The sequence below is a fragment of the Urocitellus parryii genome, chromosome 9, assembly GCF_045843805.1.
Source record: "Urocitellus parryii isolate mUroPar1 chromosome 9, mUroPar1.hap1, whole genome shotgun sequence".
Taxonomy (NCBI): domain Eukaryota; kingdom Metazoa; phylum Chordata; class Mammalia; order Rodentia; family Sciuridae; genus Urocitellus; species Urocitellus parryii.
The window spans coordinates 52,077,833-52,102,807 of NC_135539.1; the positions used below are offsets into that span (position 1 = coordinate 52,077,833).

General features: G+C 38.1%; 2 pseudogenes; both read right to left on the reverse strand.

The window, feature by feature from the left end:
* Window positions 1–17,406: 17,406 nt before the first annotated feature.
* On the reverse strand, window positions 17,407–18,385 carry LOC144249003 (tumor necrosis factor receptor superfamily member 21 pseudogene; annotated as a pseudogene).
* Window positions 18,386–18,750: 365 nt separating this feature from the next.
* On the reverse strand, window positions 18,751–21,240 carry LOC113194178 (tumor necrosis factor receptor superfamily member 21 pseudogene; annotated as a pseudogene).
* Window positions 21,241–24,975: the final 3,735 nt, after the last annotated feature.

Below are 24,975 nucleotides of genomic sequence, written 5' to 3' on the forward strand. Positions count from 1 at the left end.
GTCCAAATTTTCTCTGCTGACATCAGTCAGATTGGATTAAGGTCTCATTTTAATCTAGATAGATCATTTTAGTTTAACTTAATCACATTTTTGAAGCCCTATTTTCCAAATACAGTCACATTCTGAGGTACTGGGATTACAGCTTCAGCATATGAATTTGAGAGGACACAATTTAGCCTATAATATTACCTGATGGTCTCATCGTTCACTTTATCTCTACCCATAGCCCCATATTCCTCACCCCTCTTTCCACATTAATTTCTAAGCTGTCCCATGCTTAGCAGATTTTCAACCTTTAAGAAATCAAAAAGTTGGGGCTGAGGATATGGCTCAAGTGGTAGCGTGCTCGCCTAGCATGCGTGAAGCACTGGGTTCGATTATCAGCACCACATAAAAATAAAATAAAGATACTGTGTCCACCTAAAGCTAAAAAATACATATTAAAAAAAAGAAATCAAAAAGCTGATCCAGAGGGAAAATGTGTCACTTCTCCTCGACAGCCACAAATTGGTTGTGTAGTTATCATTTAAGACTCCCCAAGAAATTACTTTATTCAACCCTTGGTGATAAGAGGAACTTCTGTACATAGAATTGCCCTTCTCCTTATTTGCCAAGCTGTTAAAATTTAATCACTTATTCCAGTGAGTGTTAGTCAACTTTCCATTATTGTGTCAAAATATCTAAGAGGATCAACTTAAGAAGAGAAAAGGTTTGTTTGGGCCCACAGTTTTGAAGGTTGCATCCCATAGTCAGCTGACCTCATTGCTTTTGGCCTGTGGTGAGGCAGTACATCAGGGTGGAACCTGCTCACCTCATGGTAGGCTGGGAAGAAATGAGAAAGAAAGAGGGGCTAGCGTCTTAGTATCTCCTTGAAGGCCACACCTTCAATGACTTAACTTTCTTCCAACCTCCTAGAGGTTCCACCAACTGCTGATAGTGCCACAATCTGGAAACCAAGCTTTTAACACATAGGCTTTTGGGGAATCCTAATCCAAAGGGTGAGAGCATGACTTCTAATTCCACTTCCAGAACAGACTGTGAACTAGTGTGGAAAGAAGGAAGGGAAGGTCTAGGGCATTTCCAAGAGTGGGTGGTGCCCATGTTGGAGACGAGATCAGTGACAGAATCATGGTTACATGTTTCCACTACCACATGTACACTGACAACCTGGGCTTCCACAAGCCCTTGTCACCTGCCCTTTCAAAGTGTTGCTAAAGTTTCATACGTCAATAGAGCAGCTGGAAGAAGTAGATCCCTAGCTCTTCCTCTGACTCATCTCTTGGCACCTTCCAAATTTTCCCTCAGGGCAACTCTTCCAGGTGCCTCATGGGAATTCCACCTCTGCCAACCTACTGGCTGCTCGACAGTCATGGTAGATAGAAAGCCTTTTTCTTTAATTCACTTTCTTCACATCCTAGGTAAATCCTTGATTCCCCTTTCATCTACCCATTTACCTAAATAGGAGTATCTGTGAGCATATGTAAAGTATATGTATCTTTAGAACTTTTTAGTACAATGGTATCCAAAATTATGTACTATTTAATGGAACTGGAGAATATTATACTAAGTGAAATAAGCCAATCCCAAAGAATCAAAGACAGAATGTTTTCTCTGATATGCAGATGCTAATTCACAAAGTGAGGGGTAGAATAGAAGTACTTTGGATTAGACAGAGGGAGTGAAGGGAGGGAAGGGGGTAGAGAGGTAGGAGTGATAGTAGAATGAATTGGACATACTACCCCATGTGCATGTATGATTACCTGACCTGTGTAACTCTACATCATGAACAACCAGAAGAATGAGAAGCAATACTCCATTTAAGTATGATGTGTCAAAGTGCATTCTACTGTCATGTTTAACTAATTAGAACAAATTTTAAAAATGAAAAAAAATACTTTTTAATTAGTTTAAACTCATCTACCAGTGAACAAATATTCTTAACAGTACATAATGCACAAGGAAGAGAGAGAAGTTTTTAACTTCAAGTTTTAGAATTTAAATAACCAAAATCAAAAGAAAAATAAAAAATCGAAAGAAATACTTGAGATAAGAGGGGGCTTTTGGAATGAAGATTTGGATTTTAGACATGTTGAGAATAAGGGGTCATGGGCCTGTCCAAGCTGGTATAGTAACGTTCTGGTGTCCACGCAGGGCTAGAGATAACATTCGAGGAGTCAGGTTTCACAGGGGCATGGGAACAAAGACATATGGAAAAAGGAACAGAAAGTCGAAGGTTGCTACTTCCAAACTCAAATTAAGGAAATGCTTTTCCGATTGCATCAGTATGCAGTGATTGCCTGTAGCCATTAAACTTTATTAGGAAATTGGGAACTGGATACAATGCAATAGTTCTCACCATGATGTATGTGGTAAAATACATTCATGGGCAACTTTTCTGATACTTAAAAAAGTATTTATTTATTTTTTGTCAAACATATAGACTTTGAAATGGTTTGCGCTCTCAAAAACCACTTAAAAGTGGTTGCTTCCTGGAATAAAAACTTTTTAAAAATGACAGTTTGCCCAGCAATTCAGAAGATTTAGGCAGGAGAATCTCAAATTTGAGGTCAGCCTCAGCAACTTAGCAAGACCTTCCCTCAAAAAAAAAAAAAAAAAAAAGGATCAGGGATGTAGCTTGGTGATAGAGTACCTTAGGGTTTCACACACACACACACACACACACACACACACACACACACACACCAGTTTGCAACACAGAATAAAGAAGTGTATTTTAGTAACAGGAAGAGACCATCAGTGGGATATGAATTTCTATGATTTTGTTACCATTTGACCCCCTTCAACTTGTGTAGGCAGTCCTCACTGTGCACAGTAGCGTAAGACTATAAACATGATCGTATAGGCTAAAAGCATGCAAAGTGATCCTAATTACTAATAAGAAAAATTACAGTTGCTCCATGACCTTTAAAATTTTTTTGTCGAGACCTGAAAAACAGCTGGTGCATACCTGTAATCCCAGAGGCTCTAGAGGCTGAGGCAGGAGGATTCCAAATTCAAAGCCAGTCTCAGCAATGGCGAGGAGCTAAGCAACTCAGTGAGACTCTGTTTCTAAATAAAATAGATAATAGGGCTGGGGATGTGCCTCAGTTGTTGAGTGCCCCAGTTACTACCCCCTCCCCCCAAAAAAAACATGGAAAACTATCAGTTATAAATTATAGAAAAATGAAATAGTCAAATTAATATTTAGTACATAATAATTCAAAACATTAGAACCATTAAGCATTATACATTTTTTCCTGTGTTAAAAAGATTTTAAGTACAGTTTGGTGCTTGTCATATCACTTATAAGTTATAACTTGTTTGGTTTCTCTTCTGAGACCAGCGTGAGAATGTGTCCCACAGACTTCCAACTGCAGGAAGTGCAACTGCACAAGGGCCCCAGCTGCTCTGCTCTGAAATCCATTGCTCTGAGGCCACCATTACCTGGGGCTGCTTGCAGCCAGTGACAGTGCAGGAGAAATTCTAACGCACATCTTCCTGTGAGACAAGAGACTTCTCTGATGGCCAGTTTTGGCTTAAAAATCCTTTGCTATATTTGCTGGACTTTTCTTGACTGTACAGTGATCTATGGCAAATCTCCATCTGAGATTGTCTCTCCTTCACTCAGAGTCAGACTTGCATGTGGGGTGAATGTTCTCCTGGATTTCCTCAGCCTCCTCTTCACATTTTCTAACAATTTGTTTTCCTTAGTAAAATTCTTGCACATTTAATCCTATCTTGGCACCTGCTTCTTGATACATCTGTATTAAGACAACCTTTAAAGACAAATTTGTTTCTATTCTCTTAGTTTTCCATGGGCCCATGATAGTCCATTAAAAGGGATGGGAAGAATGTAAACATAATGAGATTTCAGACATCTGGAAGAATTTTACTCTATTCATATGAAGGATTCAAAGCAAGCATTTTCATTAGAAAATACTACAAAAATATAAAAACTAAAAGATGACGGATGAGTGTTTGAGAATTTGGGAGATACAGAGTTGGGAAATCTTTTTAGCAGTTCTCAATTTCTGTTACCAAAATTACTTCCCCACTCAAATGCAGAGAAGTGAAGTCCACCCTTCCCAATCCTTAGCCTAGACCTATAGAAACAATTTCTAGAGTTGAAACCCAGGAATATGTATTTTTATAAATTTTTTCTTGATTCCAGTTTGTACAATAAGTTTGAGAATCATTGAATAACACTACCCCCATGACTCCTGGAGTTATTTACTTAGGAGTAATAATGATTCAAAAGCTTCTGCCTAGTTTCTTCCTTCCTCATTTTACAAATCGTGTTTTTCTTGTACTCGTGGCACCTGATTCTTTGTGACCTGAGATTTTTTAAGGTAGTTGAGATATGGAAAAATCTTGGCTTTCTTGACTCCTGTGTTTCTAACAAGTTAGGTATACACCTGATTATCTTAAATGCAAAGGTAAATGAGGATGAAGAATAATATTCTTATTTATGTCTTCAGGTTTATAAGTTCTATATGAGATTTCCTGAAAGGTAGATCCTGTGTGTGTGTATTTTCAAATAGTTTTGTGTGTGTGTGTGTGTGTGTGTGTATGAGGAGGTGTAGCAGGGGTTGAACTCAGGGGGCACTTGACCACTGAGGCACATCCCCAGCCTTATTTTGTATTTTATTTAGAGACAGGGTCTCACTGAGTTGCTTAGTGCCTTGCTTTTTGCTGAGGCTGTTTTTGAACTCATGATCCTCCTGTCTCAGCCTCCTGATCTTTGGGATTACAGGCATGCACCACCGTGCCCAGCTCAAATAGTTTTTATGCACTATTGGTGGTCTACTTTGAACACATCGCTTTCTAGAGAAATGATTATTGGGTTCCAGAAATTGGCCCACCTTGCATATCTCTTCCACAGACATGGCCACATTTAGGATCTTGATAGAAATGGAGCCAAGGTGATGAGCTCTAGCCAGTTTCAATGTTGACTGTTAGATTTAGAGGAACAAAGGGCAAGGTCTCCAGACCAATTGTCTTTCAGTAGGAAGATGGGAAAAAACCCAACTTAGTACATATGACATGATAATTTCCCAGCAGCTTGTCCTTCTGAGAAAACTTACCTTTTGCACAATGAAATATTCCTAAACTCAGAAGATTTGGGGATACTCAGATAAAGTTCATGTTTCTTTTTTCAAAGCGTGGGCTATCACAATAATTTAAGCTTTTAATGAAGGATACAGTTTTCAGTGTATCTGTAAGGTTTGTAAAGTAATTTTCAAGGGCTTAATGTCTTTTAGATAGTAAACATGATGATAGGATCATTACCAGAGCAATCTTACTTGAGCAAATCACTGGTTATGACACTTCTTTGCTCTACAACCTTTGATGGCTTCTTATTACCTTCATTCAACACACATTCCTCAGTGTAGTATTTTAGACCTTCTGCAATATATTCTCAACCATTTTTAAAAGTTTTGTTTTGGGCTGGAGATATAGCTCAGTTGACAGAGTGCTAGTCTTGCAATCACAAAGCCCTAGGTTTTGTTTTTTTCAATCCCCAACAAAACAAAACAAACAAAACAAATAAAAAGCTTTGTTTCCTCTGTTTCTCCACAGGTATCCATCCATCAGATGTACTTCCTGTTTCCAAACCTAGTGTGACTTACTGCCTCTGTGCCTCTGTGTTTTCCATGGAACATCCTTTCTCAATATCTCACTCCACTGATTCTTAGAGTATAAGTCATGTAACTCCCATAGCTTTGTGTATGATGCTTTATTGCCTTATATTAAGGTAAATAGAATATTCCACATACCCAGTTTATCAAATTGAAAAAAAAAATTAGAGCAAGAACCATTTCTAACACATCCTTAAGAGTTCTGGGGCAAGCACAGTGTATTTATCCAGTGTGATTAGTTAAATTGGGTGACTTCAAACAAAGCCTCCAACCAATGGCGATAGGCTCAATAAATATCAAGACCCTTTAATAAAATTATCAGTTCTTAAAAAGTGTCTGGTGATTGAGGGTTACAATTATAAATCCGTCATTGGGGTAGCTGGGTGCAAAACCAAAAGAGGAAGGAGACTGATAATTTTGAGTACTTACTATGTGCCATGCATTATTATATCCTTTTATATAATTATTATTATTTTATATAATTCATTTATATAATTCATATTTTTTATATAATTCATTCAATTTGTCAGCCAATAAACATTTACTGAGTCCCACTAGTACTATGCTAAAAGATGGGAATACAAAGTAAAAAGTCACAATTCCTGCTCTTAAGGAACTAAAACTCTAATTACATCATTGAATTCAGTGTACCACACTGGAAGTCATCATAGGTGGACACAGGGATGTTTTGGAAACACAAAGATTAGATATGTAAATTCAAGTACCTGAGCAGCCAATTCTTCCCAGAGGAAGCATCCTTGAGGTAAGCTTTGACACACAAGAAGTCAGCTGGATAAGGACATAGGAAGGACATTCCAGGAAGAGAGGAAAGTATGTGAAAAGGCGTGGGGGCATGACATAGCATAGCATGTGGGAGTAAGGATCACATGAGGGCTACAGCAGGAAACAAGGCTATGGAAGTAGGCAAGGGCCATATGAAATGAGCTTAGGTTATTCTAAAAGCTAAAGGATATCTTTGAAGGCTTTAAAGCAGAAGAGGAATATGGTCTGATTTGCCTTTTGCAAAAATCCCATTGGCAGTGACTGGGAGGATACACTGGAAGGAAGACAGGCAAACTTGTTTCTCTGAGCAAACTGCAGCCAGGAAAAGTAAAATAACTAGCTGAAAGTTACACAGCCAGCAAGTGCCAGAAGCCAGAGGCCAGACCCAGCAAGCATGGGACTGGATGACATCACCGCTCCTCTACCACAACTCTTTGCAAGGCTGAGATATTCTGTCCCTAATGCTGTGAGCATCTGTGCTATGCCTTTGTTTACTTTCCACTTTTAGCAAATAATGATTATGTTAATCAAGGGAGGTGTCCCCAAACCCCATTGTCTTGGAGTTGAGTTTGGCAATAAAAGAAAGGTAATATTACAGGGTACAAAAGAGAGGAAAGATTGCAGTTTACAGAAGAAAGACATTCTCCAAGAGCCAGTCTGGATGCAAATAGAAACATTGAAATCTGAAGTTTCACAAAGTATACAATCAGCTAATACTGAACTGATTTACTGGAACAATGACCCACCATTTTAGTCTTGAGTACAGTCACCTGTAATCAATATGATGGAATTAGGTTAAGACAGGGGCTCCTGAACACTCAAGGCCTTGATCTCAGAAGTCTTTTAAGTTCCAATCTGATACCCAATCTCAGGTGACAATTATGGGGAAAAATTAGTCTGTCTTTTACTTTGATCAATTCTAGAGATTTTGAATTTTTGATTCTACTGATGCCTTTAGATAGATCTCTAAAGGCTACTGTGGAAGAATCTATTTTAAAGTATCTCTAAGCACCAAAATTCTCAGAGCTGGGAATAACCCAGTATATCACCTAGACTTATTGCAGTTTTCAGCCTGTTTAATGATGACTTTAACCACTGCAAAGTTCAGAGAAAGGCACAGAATATTATTTAGACATATGTATTTTCATATTTCTCTTCTCTTTTTGATGTGAATTCACTATGTTGCATTTAAAGATTATTTATTATTGTGAGTCAGTGATATTTTTGTGTCACATGATGGCTCTTTTTTTCCCTAAAAATAATATAAAAATAACTTGCTACTGGTGACTTACTTAGCTAACCCAACAAAAGGAACATTGTTAGCAGATCACATGTTTTTCCACACTTTCAGAAAGTTTTAAAAACACAGCATATATCTAAAGTCCATGGAGGCAATGTGACTTAATTTCCAGAAAAGAGCTTCATGGCTAAGAAATGGAACAAATTAACATGTATTTAGTGATTACTGCCATCAAAATCAAATGTTAAGGCTAATTGAAATGTAGTTATCTAACTTGATCAGTTGTTAAAAATGGTTTTCAATTTGCCAGGTGCTGTGGTGCAGGCCTGTAATCTACAAGTTAGAGGGCTGAGGTAGGAGGATTGCAGATTCAAAGCTAGCTTCAGTAACTTCGTGAAGGCCTAAGGAAACTAGCAGACCCTGTCTCAAAATAAAAAATAAAATAAAATAAAAAGGGCTGGGAGTGTTGTTCCATGGGTTAAAAAAAATGGTTTTCAACTTGTAAAATTTTTGGTCTTTGGACATAAGATAGAAAGGTTTAAAAGTTTTTCAATGTGATTTTCACAAGCTAGCCATTCATTTTGGACTAAGACCATCCATCTTTCTGGTCTTCTTCCAAGTACAATTGTAAATTTGTTTTATTTTGAAATATTTCAGCATAGAAAAACCATATATATGTATATATATTCTATATATATCCTATTCACCCACAAGCCAAATTTGAGTAAACTAGCTTGGTATCAGTAAAGTTCCCTGTCTCATTCCTGCCTTCACTATGGAGCACTATCATCAACCCAAGTGATTCCTGCCACATGTCTTCCCCTGAACTGTTACATTCTTCAATGCTCAGGTACTTTGGGATGGGGAGGGAAATATTCACAGTTCTTTGTACTTTGTCTAATGCTCAGATTATTAAATTTATATACCTAATAACTTTTCCTTGAAAACAATTTTTTTGATTATTTGAAAATAAAACTTTATCAATTACATTCACTTAAACAAATTTAAACTGTAACTATGAATACATAATATATTAATATTGCTCGTTTTTAAGACATCTGATACTTCAGTTAATTAAACAGAACACCATTGATTATAAAATGCAGTGTGCTTATTTTTAATGTATTATTTTCCATATTTTTATTGATACATTATAATTATAGATTAGTGGGATTCATTTTAATATATTTATACATGCACACAATATAAAAATAAAATTTGGTCATCATAATTCCCCCTGTACCTCACCTTTTCCCTCATCACCTCCCAACATTATTAAAACCATATTTGCCCTTGTTGGTAGATACTTCACTCTAACTGGTAAGACCATCAAGAAGTTTGATAACCTAGAAGATATATGGTTATCTTTCCTCTTTACAACATTTGGCTCACTTCTATTAGACACTCCCTCACATTTTTGTTTTTTTGTGTGTCTTATGTGTGATTATTTGTAGTAATGAAGTGCTAAACCATCTTTTCCCCTACTGTTATGTGTGACCACTGAGGATAATATTTTTCTCCTGTGTTTTTATAGTCTCCAAGTCTGAAATTTTCTTATAGTATCTTGTATTCAATATTTTTATTGGCACAGAAGGAAGTATATGTCCATACTTTATAGACATAAACTTTAAGAAAGTGCATATTCTTTTTATTAAAATCAATACAAATAAAACATATCTTTTACAGTCACTCTTTTTAAAATAGTACATTATCTTTTGTATAAGTTATGTTAATATTCCTTTTATTGGAATCATAAACTCATGACCTTTTATAGATTCAATTTGTTCTAATTAACTATATTAACAATAACATTTATTATTTGTTGAGGCTTCCTTTCACAATGGGAAATCATTAAGCAAATTGCTTTGCCCTTTAGCACTGCTTCTGGCATGCTTAAAGACATTCTTGCTTTTTTGGCAAGACATGATGTTTCAAAAACCATCCTGATTTTTCTTGCCCCAAGACAAGGAGTCTCATATCCCAGGAGTGTTTTTTTTTTTTTTCCTTTTTTGGTGCTGGGGATTGAAGCCAGGGCCTCACTCATACCTAAGCACAGGCTCTGTCGCTTGGCTAAGCCCCCACCCTTTCTCCTTAAAAAAAAAAAAATATATATATATATATATATATATATATATATGCTGTTGATGAAACTTAATTTTTATTTATTTGTATGTAGTGCTGAGAATCAAACCCAGTACCTCATAAATGCTAGGCAAGCACTCTACCACTGAGTCACAACCCCAGCCCCACTTTCTTCTTTTCATGGAGAATATTATTAGAGACCAAAAGTTGCTGCTGTTGCTGTAGAATCAAATTCAATAATTATAGATCTAACTTTTAAAAACTTTTTAAAAGCCAAAAGAGTATACTGATTTTTTTCACTTTAACATATTTTGTTAATTTATTCTTCTCTTCTTATTGTTCCTTCATCATTTTCTAGCTAAGAAAAGCCATTCTCTCAAGGAGGAAAATTTCCTTCTAACTCCAAAGCAGTTCATTCACCAAAATGACTGCCAGGAAGTATTAGCTATTCTAAAATGACACTTTTGCCTTATTAGTCTATTTAATTAAAACAATACCTTACTGGAGCATTCTGAACACATAAGCAAGAATACTCAGCTCCTCTGGAGCTGAGGTTCATCTCCAAAATCATGAATATGGTCAGTTTCAATAACTATGCTGTAATTATTTTCACTCTATTATCTAAGGACCCTGGGACACAAGCAATGTGAATTTTAATTTGCTCAGAAATTTTACAGAGAAATCTCAATTCTCTTTTAAAGGCTTAATAGACTAATAATTTTGGGTTCCTTAATCATTCTAAAGGCTGAATGCTCTGAGTCATTCACTTGTTTCTTTCACAACATTAAAAATGGAACACTTCCATTTTTATAGCAAGCAATCTACTTTCATTGGAATTTCTTGGGTAGTCTCCAACTCTGCAGGCCAAGTGACTTATCTGGAAGAATCACAGCCCCTTCTGAACTTGTGTGATCGTCATTTCTGTGAAGTGATCAGAGTGGCAGCTCTACTCGACTTGTCAACACGTGTTTACTGAGTCTTTATGACACACCTGGCCCAAATATATATCAAAAATAGAAGCTTGGCAGTGAAAACATTTGTTTCCTTCCTTTCAACTACCCCCAGAAGGTAACCTAGCTTTTCAGAACCAATGATTCAAGAGGATGAGCTCAGCTCCTCAGCGTTCCATGCAAATTACAGTCCCAGAGATGCCCTATGTGTGAATTTGGTCTAGGGTGAATTGACAGTGGTCCTGATTGTGTTTGTTGTACAGTAGAGGAAAGAAGAGAGGGAGGTGTGAAGAGGAGAGACAAGAAGAGAAAGAACCACAGAATTCCAGACTTCCCTTCCTAAGAGTGGTCCAAGGGATGATATCTTTGACCATGATGAAACAGACTCATGATCCGAAGGCTGGAGCCCTATTTCCAGCCCAGTGTTTGGATGGATATGGGCTGATCAATGGTTTATCTCACTATATTCTATTCCATATCACCCTGGAAGTTACCTTGGAATTGAGTACTGCAACTATCTGGAGTAAGTTACTATGTGTATAAAGTTTTTAAGTAGCAAGCAGGGGAACTACTATTTCTGACATTGAAGAAATCATGTTTGATGATTGTAAATGAGTTTCAGCAACTAATCCTTGGGTATCTCCAAACTACGACTCTCTCTTTCACTAATTCTTTTATTTAATATTTATTCATCAAGATCTTCATGTATCCTTAGCAGTAGTTAAGATTAAGTTAACAAGAAGAGAATGGATTCTATAGAGAGGTCACTGTAGGTATTGTATAGTATAAGAGGCCCATGATTCAGGAACAAGTTTTGAAAACCGACACTGTGAAACTAAATTTAATTGAAACAAAATATAAAGTGCATAAAATTAAGAAGTTACTTGGTGTAGATGAGCATTTGAAATGTCAATTGTAGGTCTAACTACAGTTTGCAATTAGGGAAACATAGTATGAGGTTATATTTTAATGCTATAATTCTATATCTGAAGCATAAATGTCTGGAGAAAAAATGTTGGGAAGGAAAGTATTTGCCAGTGTGCTCCAATATTGTCTAGGAGTAAAAAAAAAAAAAATAGTAGAACAATATCTGTTATCTAGATGTAAATATCCCCAGAGAGAAGACCAATAACATTTGCATAGTGCTTCAATTTGCAAAGTGCTTCCACATACCTTCTCTCTTTCAACCTTCACAATTGCCCTCCAAATTTGGTATCATTATTATTTCTATTTTATTGAGGAGAAAATGGAGTGAAGGAGGCTAAGTGACTTTTCAAGGTCACTTTGCCAGTGAGGGGCAGAGCTAGGAGTGCTATGATGCTTAGGTGAGCGTACTTTCTACTGCCCCCACAGCAGTCTAACATATGCCAGTAGAAAACTCATCATGCTTAAAAGTTAATGGGGGCCAAAATATTTACTGGGCAGCATCCAATTTCCTTCATCTAATTCTAGGCTAAATCACCTTTTGGCCAATAATTCAGTCTCTTGGGAAAGGCAAAATAATAATTGCACACAGGATTGGCTTCAGGGTTCTGCAACCAGTCTAGTCACACCAGGTCTAGTGTTAGGAAGGGCTTCATTTTTGTTCTAATGCTTTGTTGTCACTGTATTGGAATTCTTAATAATTCTTTTTCATGTGTGTCTTCATACATGTACTTAGGGTAATGATGTCCATCTCATTCCACCATGTTTCCTACCTCCAATCCCCCTCCCTTCCCCTTCCTCCCCTTTGCCCTATCTAAAGTTCCTCCATTCCTCCCATGCTCCCCCACCCCCATCCCCATTATAGATCAGCATCCACATATCAGAGAAAACATTTGGCCTTTTAGTTTTTTGAGGTTGGCTTATTTCACTTAGCACAATATTCTCCAACTCTATTCATTTACCTGCAAATGCCATGATTTTATTCTCTTTTAATGCTGAGTAATATTCCTTTGTGTATATATACCTCAGTTTCTTTATCCATTCATCTACTAAAAGGCATTTAGATCAGTTCTACAATTTAGCTATTGTGAATTGTGTTGCTATAAACATTGATGTGGCTGTGTTATTGTAGTATGCTGTTTTTAAGTCCTTTGACTATAAAAACGAGGAGATAGCTGAGTCAGATGGTGGTTCCATCCCAAGTTTTCCAAGGAATCTCCATACTTCTTTCCATATTGGTTGTACCAATTTGCAGTCTCACCAGCAATGTGTGAGTGTGCCTTTTCCCCCACATTCTCGCCAACACTTACTGTTTATATTCTTAAGAGCTGCCATTCTGACTGGTGTGAGATGAAATCTTAGAGTTTTGATTTGCATTTCTTTAATTGCTAAAGATGTTGAACATTTTTCCATATATTTGTTAATTGATTATATATCATCTTCTGAGAAGTGTCTGTTCAGTTCCTTGGCCCATTTACTGATTGGGTTGTTGATTTTTTTGGTGTTAAGTTTTTTTAGTTCTTTATACAGTGCTCTATCTGATGTACATGTGGTAAAAATTTGCTCCCATTTTGTAGGCTGTCTCTTCATCTCACTGATTGTTTCTTTTGATAAGAAGAAGCTTTTCAGTTTGAATCCATACCATTTATTGATTCTTGATTTTATTTCTTGCACTATAGTGGTTCTTATTAAGGAAGTCAGGACCTAATCTGACATGATAAAGATTTGGGCCTACTCTTTCTTCTATTAGACATAGGGTCTCTGGTTTAATTCCTAGGTCCTTGATCCATTTTGAGTTGAGTTTTGTGCATGTGAGAGATAGAGGCTTAATTTCATTTTGCTGCATATGGATTTCCAGTTTTTCCCGCACCATTTGTTGAAGAGGCTATCTTTTCTCCAATATATGTTTTTGGAACCTTTGTCTAGTACGAGATAACTATATTGATGTGGGTTTGTCTCTGTGTCCTCTATTCTGTACCACTGGTCTACAAGTCTATTGTGGTGCCAATATCATGCCATTTTTGTTACTGTTGCTCTGTAGTATAGTTTAAGGTCTGGTATAGTGGTGCCACCTGCTTCAGTCTTCTTGCTAAGGATTGCTTTGGCTTTTCTGGGTCTCTTATTTTTTTCAGATGAATTTCATGATTGCTTTTTCTATTTATATGAGGAATGTCATTGGGATTTTGATTTGTCTTGCATTAAATCTGTATAGTGCTTTTGGTAGTATGGTCATTTTGACAATATTAATTCTGCTTATCCAAGAACAAGGGAGATCTTTCCATCTTGGAATTCCTAATATTTTTTTAACAAGGGGTCTGGTATTTTCATTGTGCATCAGATTCTACAAATTATATAGCTAGTTCATATAGCACAAATGATTGTTACGAGTTCCACGTGAGTCTCTGGGTGAAAAACCAACCTCTTGGGAGTTTGAAGGGCAGGGAGGATTTGGAAAAGAGGAAAGGAGAGGAAGTGGAGGACAGTCTTGCTTGCCAAGAAACTCTCTGAAAGACAGAGTGGTAGAGCACACAAGTATGCTCTCAGAAGTAATGCCATCTCACAAACTTCCTCTCTTTAGTTCATTCCAGAACATGGGAGACAATAGAGTTAACGAAGCAGGTGTCTGTGCTTATCCTTCAATGTATCCAAGGAAACACAATTGATCCTCAGACAACAAATGGGAAATGTGACATCCTTTTATGTCAGTGATTGATAATTTTATTGTATGTACTTGGAACAATGGACCATGCTGTACTGGTTTGTCAGGTTGCTTTGTGTAAATGTCAAGAGGATGATATCTACTTCGGTTTATTGTTGCGATTTTGAGTTTTGATTGTCATGGCTGGTTGTATAAAAAGATTCACCTAAGAGACCTACTCTCCATAAAGGCCTTCGTTTCTGAGACTCAATAGGTTTCTTTGTGTAGATGTTTCACATATATCATAGATAGATCTGCAGAGGGAAAGTGTTCCTATGAGGTCTTCAAGAGGAAGACCATCAGAATCCTGGACTGGAGCTCTCAGGATTTCTCATGATGCACACTTATTTACTACTATTTTGGATTAGCATCTTTTGCTGATCAAAAAATCTTAGCTATCACCATAACCTGTCATTGAGTTTTGTGTATCCTTCTGATGAATTACCAAAGAAGACCAAATCTCACACTAAGTTAAAAAATAGTCTGTATGCTATTTTTCTTTTTTGGATGGTAAGAACCCATGTGCTAGCGGGAACCCATGTGGAACCCACACTAGCTTCATTTAATGGTACTGAAGACCAATAATGATAATAGTTACAATGAAAAACATCCATTCTCAACCTAGCCTTTTCCTTAAAACTCTCCTCTAAAATCTGAAAGTTATTATTTTCTTTGGAAGATTTTAGAAGGTCCAGTTAAATTTGAATAATTTTAAAAGGCTTTGTTAAAAACAGAAAACCCTATAGAGTCCAGATGCCAGTTAGCCATTTGGAGAGTATCTTTCATTTTGGGGACATGTGCACTTGCTAAAATAGACTTGGAGCAGCTCACAGAGTACATGCCTTTGGGTCCTCTTGGATTGATTACTGTCATTCTTCCTTCTCCAACATTCCAGAGGTACTGACTCATAGATTACAAGTGTTTCAAAATTTTACCACATATGTCCCTGCCAATTCTAGCTCAATTTTTATATCTTTACAAAAACTTGACCTCTAATGAGGTCTTGGTATCATTTTATAATACAGTTAGGTAAAAATAACCAGAGTTATATTTCCTTTGTGTGATATTTGTCTGTATACTCAAATCTTATATTATTGATTAAGACAATTTTAAAATGCTAAATGCATATTTATAAAATGTCAGAAAAACTTTGGTTTTCAAGTCTTCAGAATTAATTGCTTTCACTAAATCTTTCTTGGCCATCAAGATTGCTCTTGGTTTATAGTATGTATATGGCTATTTTATCATTTTAAAAGCTTTAATTAAAATCTTTTATTGATTACTGAAATATAATTATATGCACATGTATATCCTCTGCTTTGCAGAATATCAGTCTTATAATCAGTTGACTGTAAACACAAGTTTCTGTAAACTAACTAAAATTTTTATACTTTCAGCATCACAACTGAGGTTTGACTAGAATGTTCTTTACCCCACTTGCTCTTCAAACCTTCCAAGAACTCAGGCATTGTGAGAGGTGATTCACTAGAGAGGGTGAGGTTCATTTGTGACCCTAAAGCTCAAAAATCTTCAAAAGCCTGAGGAAAGGAGTGGGGAAAACTTCAAAAGTTTTCCATTCTTTACCAAATCAAGTTTAAAGTTCTCTACTGTGGTTTTTAGAATTCTCTGGGGTCTGGCCCCATCTTGCCTATCTGCTCCCATTTCTCATCCCTCCTCAGCATGGGAAGTAAGCTCATTGTGTTCAGTGCAAAGCTAGTAAATGGTGAGCTCAAGATGTGCATATTTGATGATAAATTTTTAAAGATTTTTAAAAGACTGTAGACTATCAATAACATAAAGCTTAAAGATATTGTACAAAAATTATAACATAATCAGGAAAAGTTGAACTTTGACTAAATATTCGATCTTAAAGAATTAGTATTAATTTTTAAATGATGGTATTGTTTATGTTTAAAAATAATTATGTATGTAGATATTTGTATATGTATATGTATAAAGTGAAGTCTGGATTTGCTTCAAGATAATTGTTGGATGACAAATTATGTCATAGATAATTTTTGAAATTGAGGGAAATATGGGAGTTAATTATACCTTAAAAAAACTAAAATGCCTAATATTTATTAATAAATTAGTACATGTGAAGCATTTCTCTTGATATGGTCCCTCACCACTCCCCACAAACCCCAGCCACACAAAGGGAGTCCATAGCACCTTCACATTAGAATCTGACAACTGAGCATTAGAGGGTAGATTTGTAGATGGGAGTACAGCTGCAAATAAATTAGATAAGAGTTCTTAATAGGTATAGCCATTTTTAATTAAAGTGATTGAATGATGAAGGAAACCCAGTAAGACAAAGGCCTTGAGGGCAGACTGGAACTAGTGACTATGTTTGTATTAAAAAAAAAAAAAAAAAAAAACAAGACATTCACTAAAGGAAATTTGGGCAGATTCTCTGTGGCAAAGGGGCTGCTGGCACTCAATTTTGACTTTCCAAAACTCAGCAGTGTGTTCCAGAACCACTCAATTCCTAAAAGATAAACTTCTTGAGTGGCTCACTTCTCAAGCCACTGAAATAGCAAGTCCTGATGGCTTGAGGATTTCATTTCTCCAGCCCAGAACATATGAACATCAAGAGGAGCAGAAGTAATTAAGCATTCTACACAGTGTCCAGGTGCAAACAGTACAATCACAAGAGTGTGGTCAAGTTTCAGCCATGAGTATGAACTATATAACAAGACTATATAAAGAGTCTAATTGCCTCACAGCACTCAACATGGTCTTAAATTTTCTTAATCCTAAAGGAAAAAAAGAACTAATAAGATTATTATTTTGAATAATAATCAAACCATTATATTTTATGATAATATTATAAAGATAATATTTCATAATATTATAATAATATAATATTTACAATGTCCTAAAGGACATTTGTGGAGAGCAAAAATAATAAAATAATAATTATATATATGTATACACACATATACATATATTTGAAAGTAGCTATGGATTTTGAAAAATGAAGACTACTTATAGAATTCATGGGATGCCACTACAATTTTAAGAAACAGAACCACCCTGCCACTTTATTTCTGCCAGTTGATTTCCAGAATGGAGCATCCCTATGTGCTACAATAGGTCAGGGAGAGGGCTATGAACACAGTCCAGGAGGGTCTGGCTGGCCTCTTACTCTAGACTCCAACAATCTCTAATAGTTGTTCCAGTTTCTCCTCAGCCCCGGGAATCTCTTCAATCAACCACAGATGCCTCAGAATTCAGAATGTGGAATGTCCCAGTAAAGAGGCTGCAGGTCAAAGGGACCAAAGCTTATACTGGGTTCTTCTTCTATCCAGTAATGAAGGAGTTGGTTCTGCTGAGCTGCCGCGGACGGACGGAATCAGAGTGGAAAAGGGGCTCAGACTCATCCAGGAAGATCTTGATCTTGTAATAACAAGGATGGCCCCACCATCAGGAGAGTGGAATTCTCAAGTTTCATATTAGAACTAGGGATGGGGCACAGGCTAAGTTGGAGAGGGGGGTTGTCAGTTTCCAGCTGGGTGGTGTCTTTCATTAGTCTACGAATCCTCTCCATGACCTCACTGTGCCAGTGCTGGAGCTGGGTGCTAATTGGGTGACATTGGCCTCGGGATTACTGGATGGTCCTATGCAGCAGAAGTGCCTGGGCCTGTTCAAGTTCCACCGTGTGTCCTTTGAGAAAGCAGCAGGAGGAACACTAGTTCAAAGCCAGCCTCAGCAAAAGCAAGGTGCTAAGCAACTCAGGGAGACCCTGCCTCTAAATAAAACACAAAAGAGGGCTGAGGATGTGGCTCAGGAGTTGAGTGCCCCTGAGTTCAATCCCCAGTACAAGAAAGGAGGTGTGTGTGTGTGTGGGAGAGAGAGAGAGAGAGAGAGAGAGAGAGAGAGAGAGAGAGAGAGAAGAGCAAAGAAAGAAAGAAAAAGAAAGAAGCCATTTCCCTCTCTTGGAATTGCACAGAAACTGACAGATATCCTTCCACAGTCGTTCCACTTGCGTTTCTGCAAGATTCAGGATTTCAATACCCCAGCAGTTGCATTGGACCCGCTTCTCCCAGTTCTGGGTTGGAGTCATGGATTGTTTTTTCAGTCCTGCGTTTTCCTCAATGGTGTGGGATCCTGCCAGGGACCCTTTGTCGAGTCCTGGAGCTTTTCTAGATACTACACAGTATCACCACATGCACCAGAAGCAGGAAAAGCTCAATCATCTATGGGGAATGTCCACTGGTGTCCAAATGCTTGTGTGGCTCAGGCCTGAGATGGCTTCTTTTGGGCCTTTGATGGTCATGCTGGACTTCTCCCCCTGGATGGCCTCCCTGGATGTGCCTGTGGTAAGACCCTTCTGGTAGTTGACTCCCTGGAGGCTCCGAGAGTCTGGTTCACAGCTCCTCCCTTCTTGCAGAGCTTCTCTGTAACTGGATGTCTCTTGGTGCTTTTGGTCTAAGAGGCAGAAGAGTTGGATTCTGTTGAGTTCATGTCCCTAGGAACATGAACGGGAGAATGGATTTCATGTGCTCCGGGCATGAGAAGATGACTGTGCCTGGGGAAAGTGGGGTTCTGCTGAAAAAGGACAGGAATGTGCCACAGAGGTTGTTTCCTTGGTTTCTTGGTCACCACCGGGTTCTGACTCAGTCATTGTATGCTTTCATTTCATCCTCCTTCTCTGAAAGCACATCGGAGAAGGTACCCTGAGCACACCCCTCATTCTTCTTCTTGGTCCCTTCTGCACACCCCAACCCACAGGACACACCATATAGGGAGTTAAGGTACTGTTAGACTGGAACATACCAGGTGGACAAGTGCATTCAGGGTCAAAGTCAGCACGTACAAGGTGATTTCTCACCTTGTGAGATTGGCTATGGGCATGACTAGCTACAATCATGGTTTTTCTCTAACATTCTCATGCCTAGTAAAAGTCCCTGAAAGGAAATAGATAACAAAAGCACAGGCTTGTGTTGGAACAGAGACTTAGGTTCCTGCCAGACACTTGTCACATGTTGATCTGGCCAGTGGCATTGTCAACATGGTGGTATGTGCCAAAGAGACCTGTTCTGTTCTGGCTGAATCATGGTGGTGTTGCATTACTAAGGAATCCAAGCAGGATGAGGGAGCCTCGTGACTAGTTGGCCAGAGATGTGGCTGTTGGGTCCCTAGGGGAGGGCAGTGCTTTGGCTTGTGGGTTTAATCTGGACTCATAGAGGTGCCTAAGGAGCAGCATCCATAGTGGGTGGAGGACCAGGGAGGAAGGCTGGTGGCCACAGAGCAGAAGAACAATTTCCCAAAGTGAGGCCTCCAGCCACTACCAGCCACCCTCCCTCTGCTGCACAGACTGGCCTGGCAAGGGATTGAGTCCTACAACACCTCCAAGTGTTCTACTTTGATTTATATTTGGATATTTTCATTTTAAAAGTTTCAAAATTTTAGCAAAAATGAAATATTAAGCTTGTGAGTAAGAAGAGGCTAAAGTTATCAAGTTGCTGTTACCTAATAGAGTATGGGGTGTTAGACTTAAGTCTTCTTGACTCTAGGGGTTTTCACAACTTATTTGATTCTAAAAGCTCCTGCTCCTTTTTTCTTGGTAATTCTTGTTTTTTTTTAATTTTAATATTTTTTCTTTAATTGTAGATAGACACAGTACATTTATTTTATATTATTATTTTTTTTTGTATGTGTGTGTGGTGCTGGGGATCAAACCCAGGCCCTTGTGCATGCAAGGCAAGCACTCTACCAACTGAGCTATCCCCAGACCCCTTACTGTGCTGAGAATTGAACCCAGTGCCTCTCACGTGCCAGTTGAGTGCTCTACCACTGAGCCACAACCCCAGCCCATGGTACCCATATCTTTTCTAGTCCTTTTTCGTATTTCTCTCCAACCTTATGTGATAGAATGGAGCTCACCCGATAAATCAGTAAAATAGTTGGATGCTTAAGAGAGGTGAGAAAGCCCATTTTACCAAGAAACATGTTTCCTTTGCTCTCTCTTCCATGTTCAAAATTTCCTGAACTAATACAATTAACACCAGTTAATGTGCTGCCTTCAATAAAAATTACACACACAGTCACACATGGTGTAATTTGCTTTCCCACTTTGGGATGCAAATATAGCCTTTTTCATTTGGTAGTTGGTTGCTGGAATAAGTACCTTCATCCTCTATTTCCAGGCAGACTAACAACATCCCCTTAAGGACTCCTACCACCTCCAAGTGTCCGAATCCTTCAAGTGATTAAGTACTAAGCCCTTTACTCTGTTGTTTCTGAGTCATCCCCTGCCTCATTGCTTCTTGAATCCTCTCAGTCGCTCAAGGCTAGCCTATCAGAGTTTGGCTGAAAATGTTTTTTCTACCACTTTGGGTATGATCCCCCATTGGTCCATATATTTGCCTAAGCTTCATATGTACCCCACATTGGATGCTAACAACTCTTCTTAATGAAGACTCTTGTACTCAACCTTTGTTCTCCAAAGCCCATTCAGTGTGCTGAGGTGAGAAGACCTAAATTTGCTGCAGAGAGCAACACTAAGCTAACACTGCTAAGTCAGATAGTTTTCACACAATCCCTGAATGCTATGCTTTCCCCAAACAAAGTTCTACCTACCACTGGAAATGGAAAGGGGTTTGGGAGGGAGGGGCAGCTCTGTGAAATCAAAAGAGATCCACTTAAACTCTGAATTCAGCATCAAGATTGCCCTATCTATTACTGGTGCAAAACAGAGAGCAACTCAATTGATAGTCACAGGACAAAGATCTGTGCCAGTGAAGATGTTATCTCTCTCTATACAGAGGTTTTCTGACACAATCATTCAGAAAAACAAAAATAAAACTCAGTATATTCATAATAAGAAGGTTATCCACATTATCCTACCTTGGTAGCAGATTTATAGAGGACTTTTATTTCACTTACCTCTATTTCTAACTTTTTCTTGAATGGCATGTATTCGTTCCAAAATAAAAGCAGTATAAAATAAATTTGAAACAAATAAATGCACACAAAAGACACTAGTTCTGATGCCCTGAGCAGGCCCAGTGAGGTACCAAGGTGGAGGTTCCACGTAAAAATGTTTATAAAAAATGATAGGAAGACAAAAAGGCAAATGTCATGTATGTGATTACCATGTCTTTCCTAAGCCTTTCTCCTGTTTTTCAGTAATTTTAAAGGAAAAGTGTTACTGCTAAAGATTACAATGGAGATAATGGAATTCTGTGGAGCATTCAAATCAGTTAAATTTGGCAAGTATTTCATTTCTTTTTCAATTTACCAGTCACCGTGGAAGGTATAAAACAAATAAGTAAGACACAGTTCCTGCCCTCAGAAAGTAGATAGCTTACTAGAAGATCTTAGCCCCTGTGCTAAGGGCTTGGTCCCAGCCTGTGGTATTATGGGGAGGCAGTGGGACCTTTAGGAATTGGGCCTAGAGTAAGATGGGTAGATCATTAGGAGTGTGCTCCTAGAAGAGATATTAGGACTCTGCTCTTCCCTTGTCTTTTGTTTCCCAGTTGCCATGGGTTCAACAGTAGGTACTCAGCAGTAAGGCCAAGCAACCATAGACTGAAACCTCAAACTGTGAACCAAAATAAACCTTTCCTCCTTTTAAGCTGATTAATCCAGTTATTTTGTCTTAGCCATGAAAAGTGACGAATATAGGACTGTCCACAAAGAACAATAATATGAGGTAGATTGGGACAAACAGTTTATAGAGGGGGCTGTTTTTCTGGGGAGATCACAATTCTAGATGTATGCAGGATTGGCTGGAAGTGAGGAGCATTAGGAAAGATGTAGGAATCTTTTGGATATTCAGGAATTTCAGAGGTGGGTATTGTTGGGTCAACTACAGACAAATGACTCCACTGCCATTTGTAGATCAGATTGCTAAGTTTGAAATTGAAGACTGAAAAAAAAAAAAAACCCAACCAACCTATATTCACACAATATTGGGACTATTTTAGACGATGGCATCCAGGGGGTTAGTTCTGTGATACAGTGGGTGCTTAGCGTAGGCAAGGCCTAGCTAGGTTCAGTTCCCAGCTCCACCCCCAAAACAAAGAAATAAACTCTAATTCCCTTTGAAATATTTAAGGTAATTTTGAAATAAATCTTTGTGGAATGATGATCCCAATAGAATGTCCTTTTCTTACCTTAACCATGTCCTTGATGATTTTTTTTTTCATTACAGTAACGAGCCGTATTGAAAACCCTGAAATCTTCTACACATCCATAACTGTAGTTTTCTTAGGTAGGTTTTAGAAGGAAGATGAGAATTCCAGAAATATAGTGTACTCTTGAGCTGTCTGAATATAAATGTTATAAGTGTATAGAAAGCAGAATTGCTTATTAATGGTGAAGAGAATATAAATTCAACTAATAATGATGTTGAAATTCATATTCCAGAGAGAAGCCTGGATTGCTCTTACCTAAAACAAAGAAGAAAAGTTGACAACCTTCCTCAGGGAGCTTTACACATAGAATCTCTTTTTAGTCAAATTTTCAGGTTTTTTTTTTTTTTTAACAGACACTCATATGTCTTTTTTTTTTTAAAAAATGAATTCTTTTCTGTTTAAACTAAGTTTTTTTTTTAAGCTTTTAAAATTGATCTCTCAGACTAAGAAGGAGGGAGGGAGAGTGGAGACCCAGGGTTTGTTATTAAGTGGATCAGGAAACTGGTCCTGCTTTGTTCTTTACTGAATAGCTAAGGTTTGTGATTCAGCCAGACAACAATAAAATGATAAAAAGAAAAAAAAACCCACATAATACTCCAACAAATTAAACATAAACACTAACTGACCCTGCTCCACAGTCCTACTTATATTGTTCCTAGTTAATATCTACCAAGAGCTATAATGTTGAAAATGCTGTCTTAGGGACAAAAAGCAATTTAGCCTGACTTATTAGGCACAAAGACATTTCAGAACACTCTGAGAAAAGGTTGCCAGAAGCAAAGAGGAGACTTTTTACTCCCACTGCAGAGGTACCACCTCCTTAATTGAGGCATTTGGTACCAAGGCCCCTGAAGACAGACGTGCAGAGACCACCATGTTCAGCATTAAGGAAAAAGCAAGTCCTTTTAGCACAATGAGTTTGCGTGGAGGAAAATACAGTTCATTGACTTTGGGGCAGGGAACAATAGTGAGTGTACCTCAGAGTGGTAACACACCCTTGGAGTGCCTGCCAAAGAAAAGTGTCCCCTTGTCCACCTCCTGACAAGGGGAGAGAGTACCTGTCTGTCCATTAATCTCTAAGGCCTGTGGGGGCAATGTCTGACCCTGATGGTGGCCGTGCCTAGGAAAGCACAGACAGAAGGGAACAGAGCACAGCTTGAGCTGTTTGGAGTGATGCAAAAGTCTCAGATGATGAGAAGGGACTTTGATGGCAAAGGTGGAAGCTGATTGTCTTTTAGTGTATTGTTTCTCACTAGAAACCCCCAGACATCAGAGACAAATTTCAAAGAGAAAACTTTTGTAAAAACAAACAAAAGATGCATTTTCCCTACATCCCACCCTTTGAAGCTTAACTAAGAGGGATGTGGTTCCTGATTAACTTAGGATCAAAAGCTGTCTTAAAGTCACAAACTAGGAGCCAGTCTAAACTGACTTTGAAAGAAAACCTGGTGCTTGGATGTTTAACATGAATGAGAATACTGAGAATAAAGCAAAACACTGTTTTCTCCAATGGTCTTTTGAGTCATTATTTTAACTTTTTTTTTCAAGAATAATGCATCTACACAACATAATAGCTTCTTCCTTGTTTGATTTAACAATGACGTGAGCACAAGGCCTCTGCCAATCCCTAGACTTGTTGACATGAAGGTGGTATATAAATTCTTAAGCGCCTACTAGGTGCCAAAGCTGGCTGTCCCCAGCACTGTGGAGAGGAGATTAAAAGATTAATCACATACTTAGAGTGCTGGGGGCACACAAAGGAAGAACGGATTAATTTGGGGTGGAAAAATTCGGCAAGATTCTACATATTTGAGATGGACATTGAAAAGTGAATTAGGATTTCAGCAGGCAGAGGAAACAGGCACAGAAATTCCGTTAGGCTCTGGGCAGAAGCTTTGCCTTGTAATTTACAGGGATTCTTGGAGGAAAGAAAAGGGTAGTCACCCCAGAGTAATGGGGAGTGGAGACTCAGTACTTAAACACCCTTCCTGATATGACAAGCCTTTGGGAGGAAATAAGGAGGAATTCCAACTCTGTTAGGGACCTCTGAGCTTGGAGCAAGCCTGGGATTAAGGCCTGGTGGAGATGAGTGAGGGAAGAAAGGAAGTACACTCTGCAGAGCCCCAAGAGGATCTGAATCCTGCATCCGTCCCTTCCAGAGGCCCTACCTCTTTTCTCTCCTTGAGTTCCATAAGTAAGTCTTCTTGACTATTTTTTTTTTAAACTTGATTGAGTTGGGGATCTGTCACTCCAGCCAAAAGAATCCTGACCAAGTACCATTATTTTCTCTCATTGATTAAATAATCATGATGCCTTTTTAACATTTTTTTAGTTGTTGATAGACCTTATTTTATTTGTTTATTTTTATGTGCCTTACACGAGCTAGGCAAGCGCTCTACCACTGAGCCACAACCCCAGCCCCTCATGATACTTTTTTATTGCTTTTTATCCCTCTGATCACATTTTCAATATATTAAGCTGGCTAGAACTACAATGATCACTCATGGCCCTG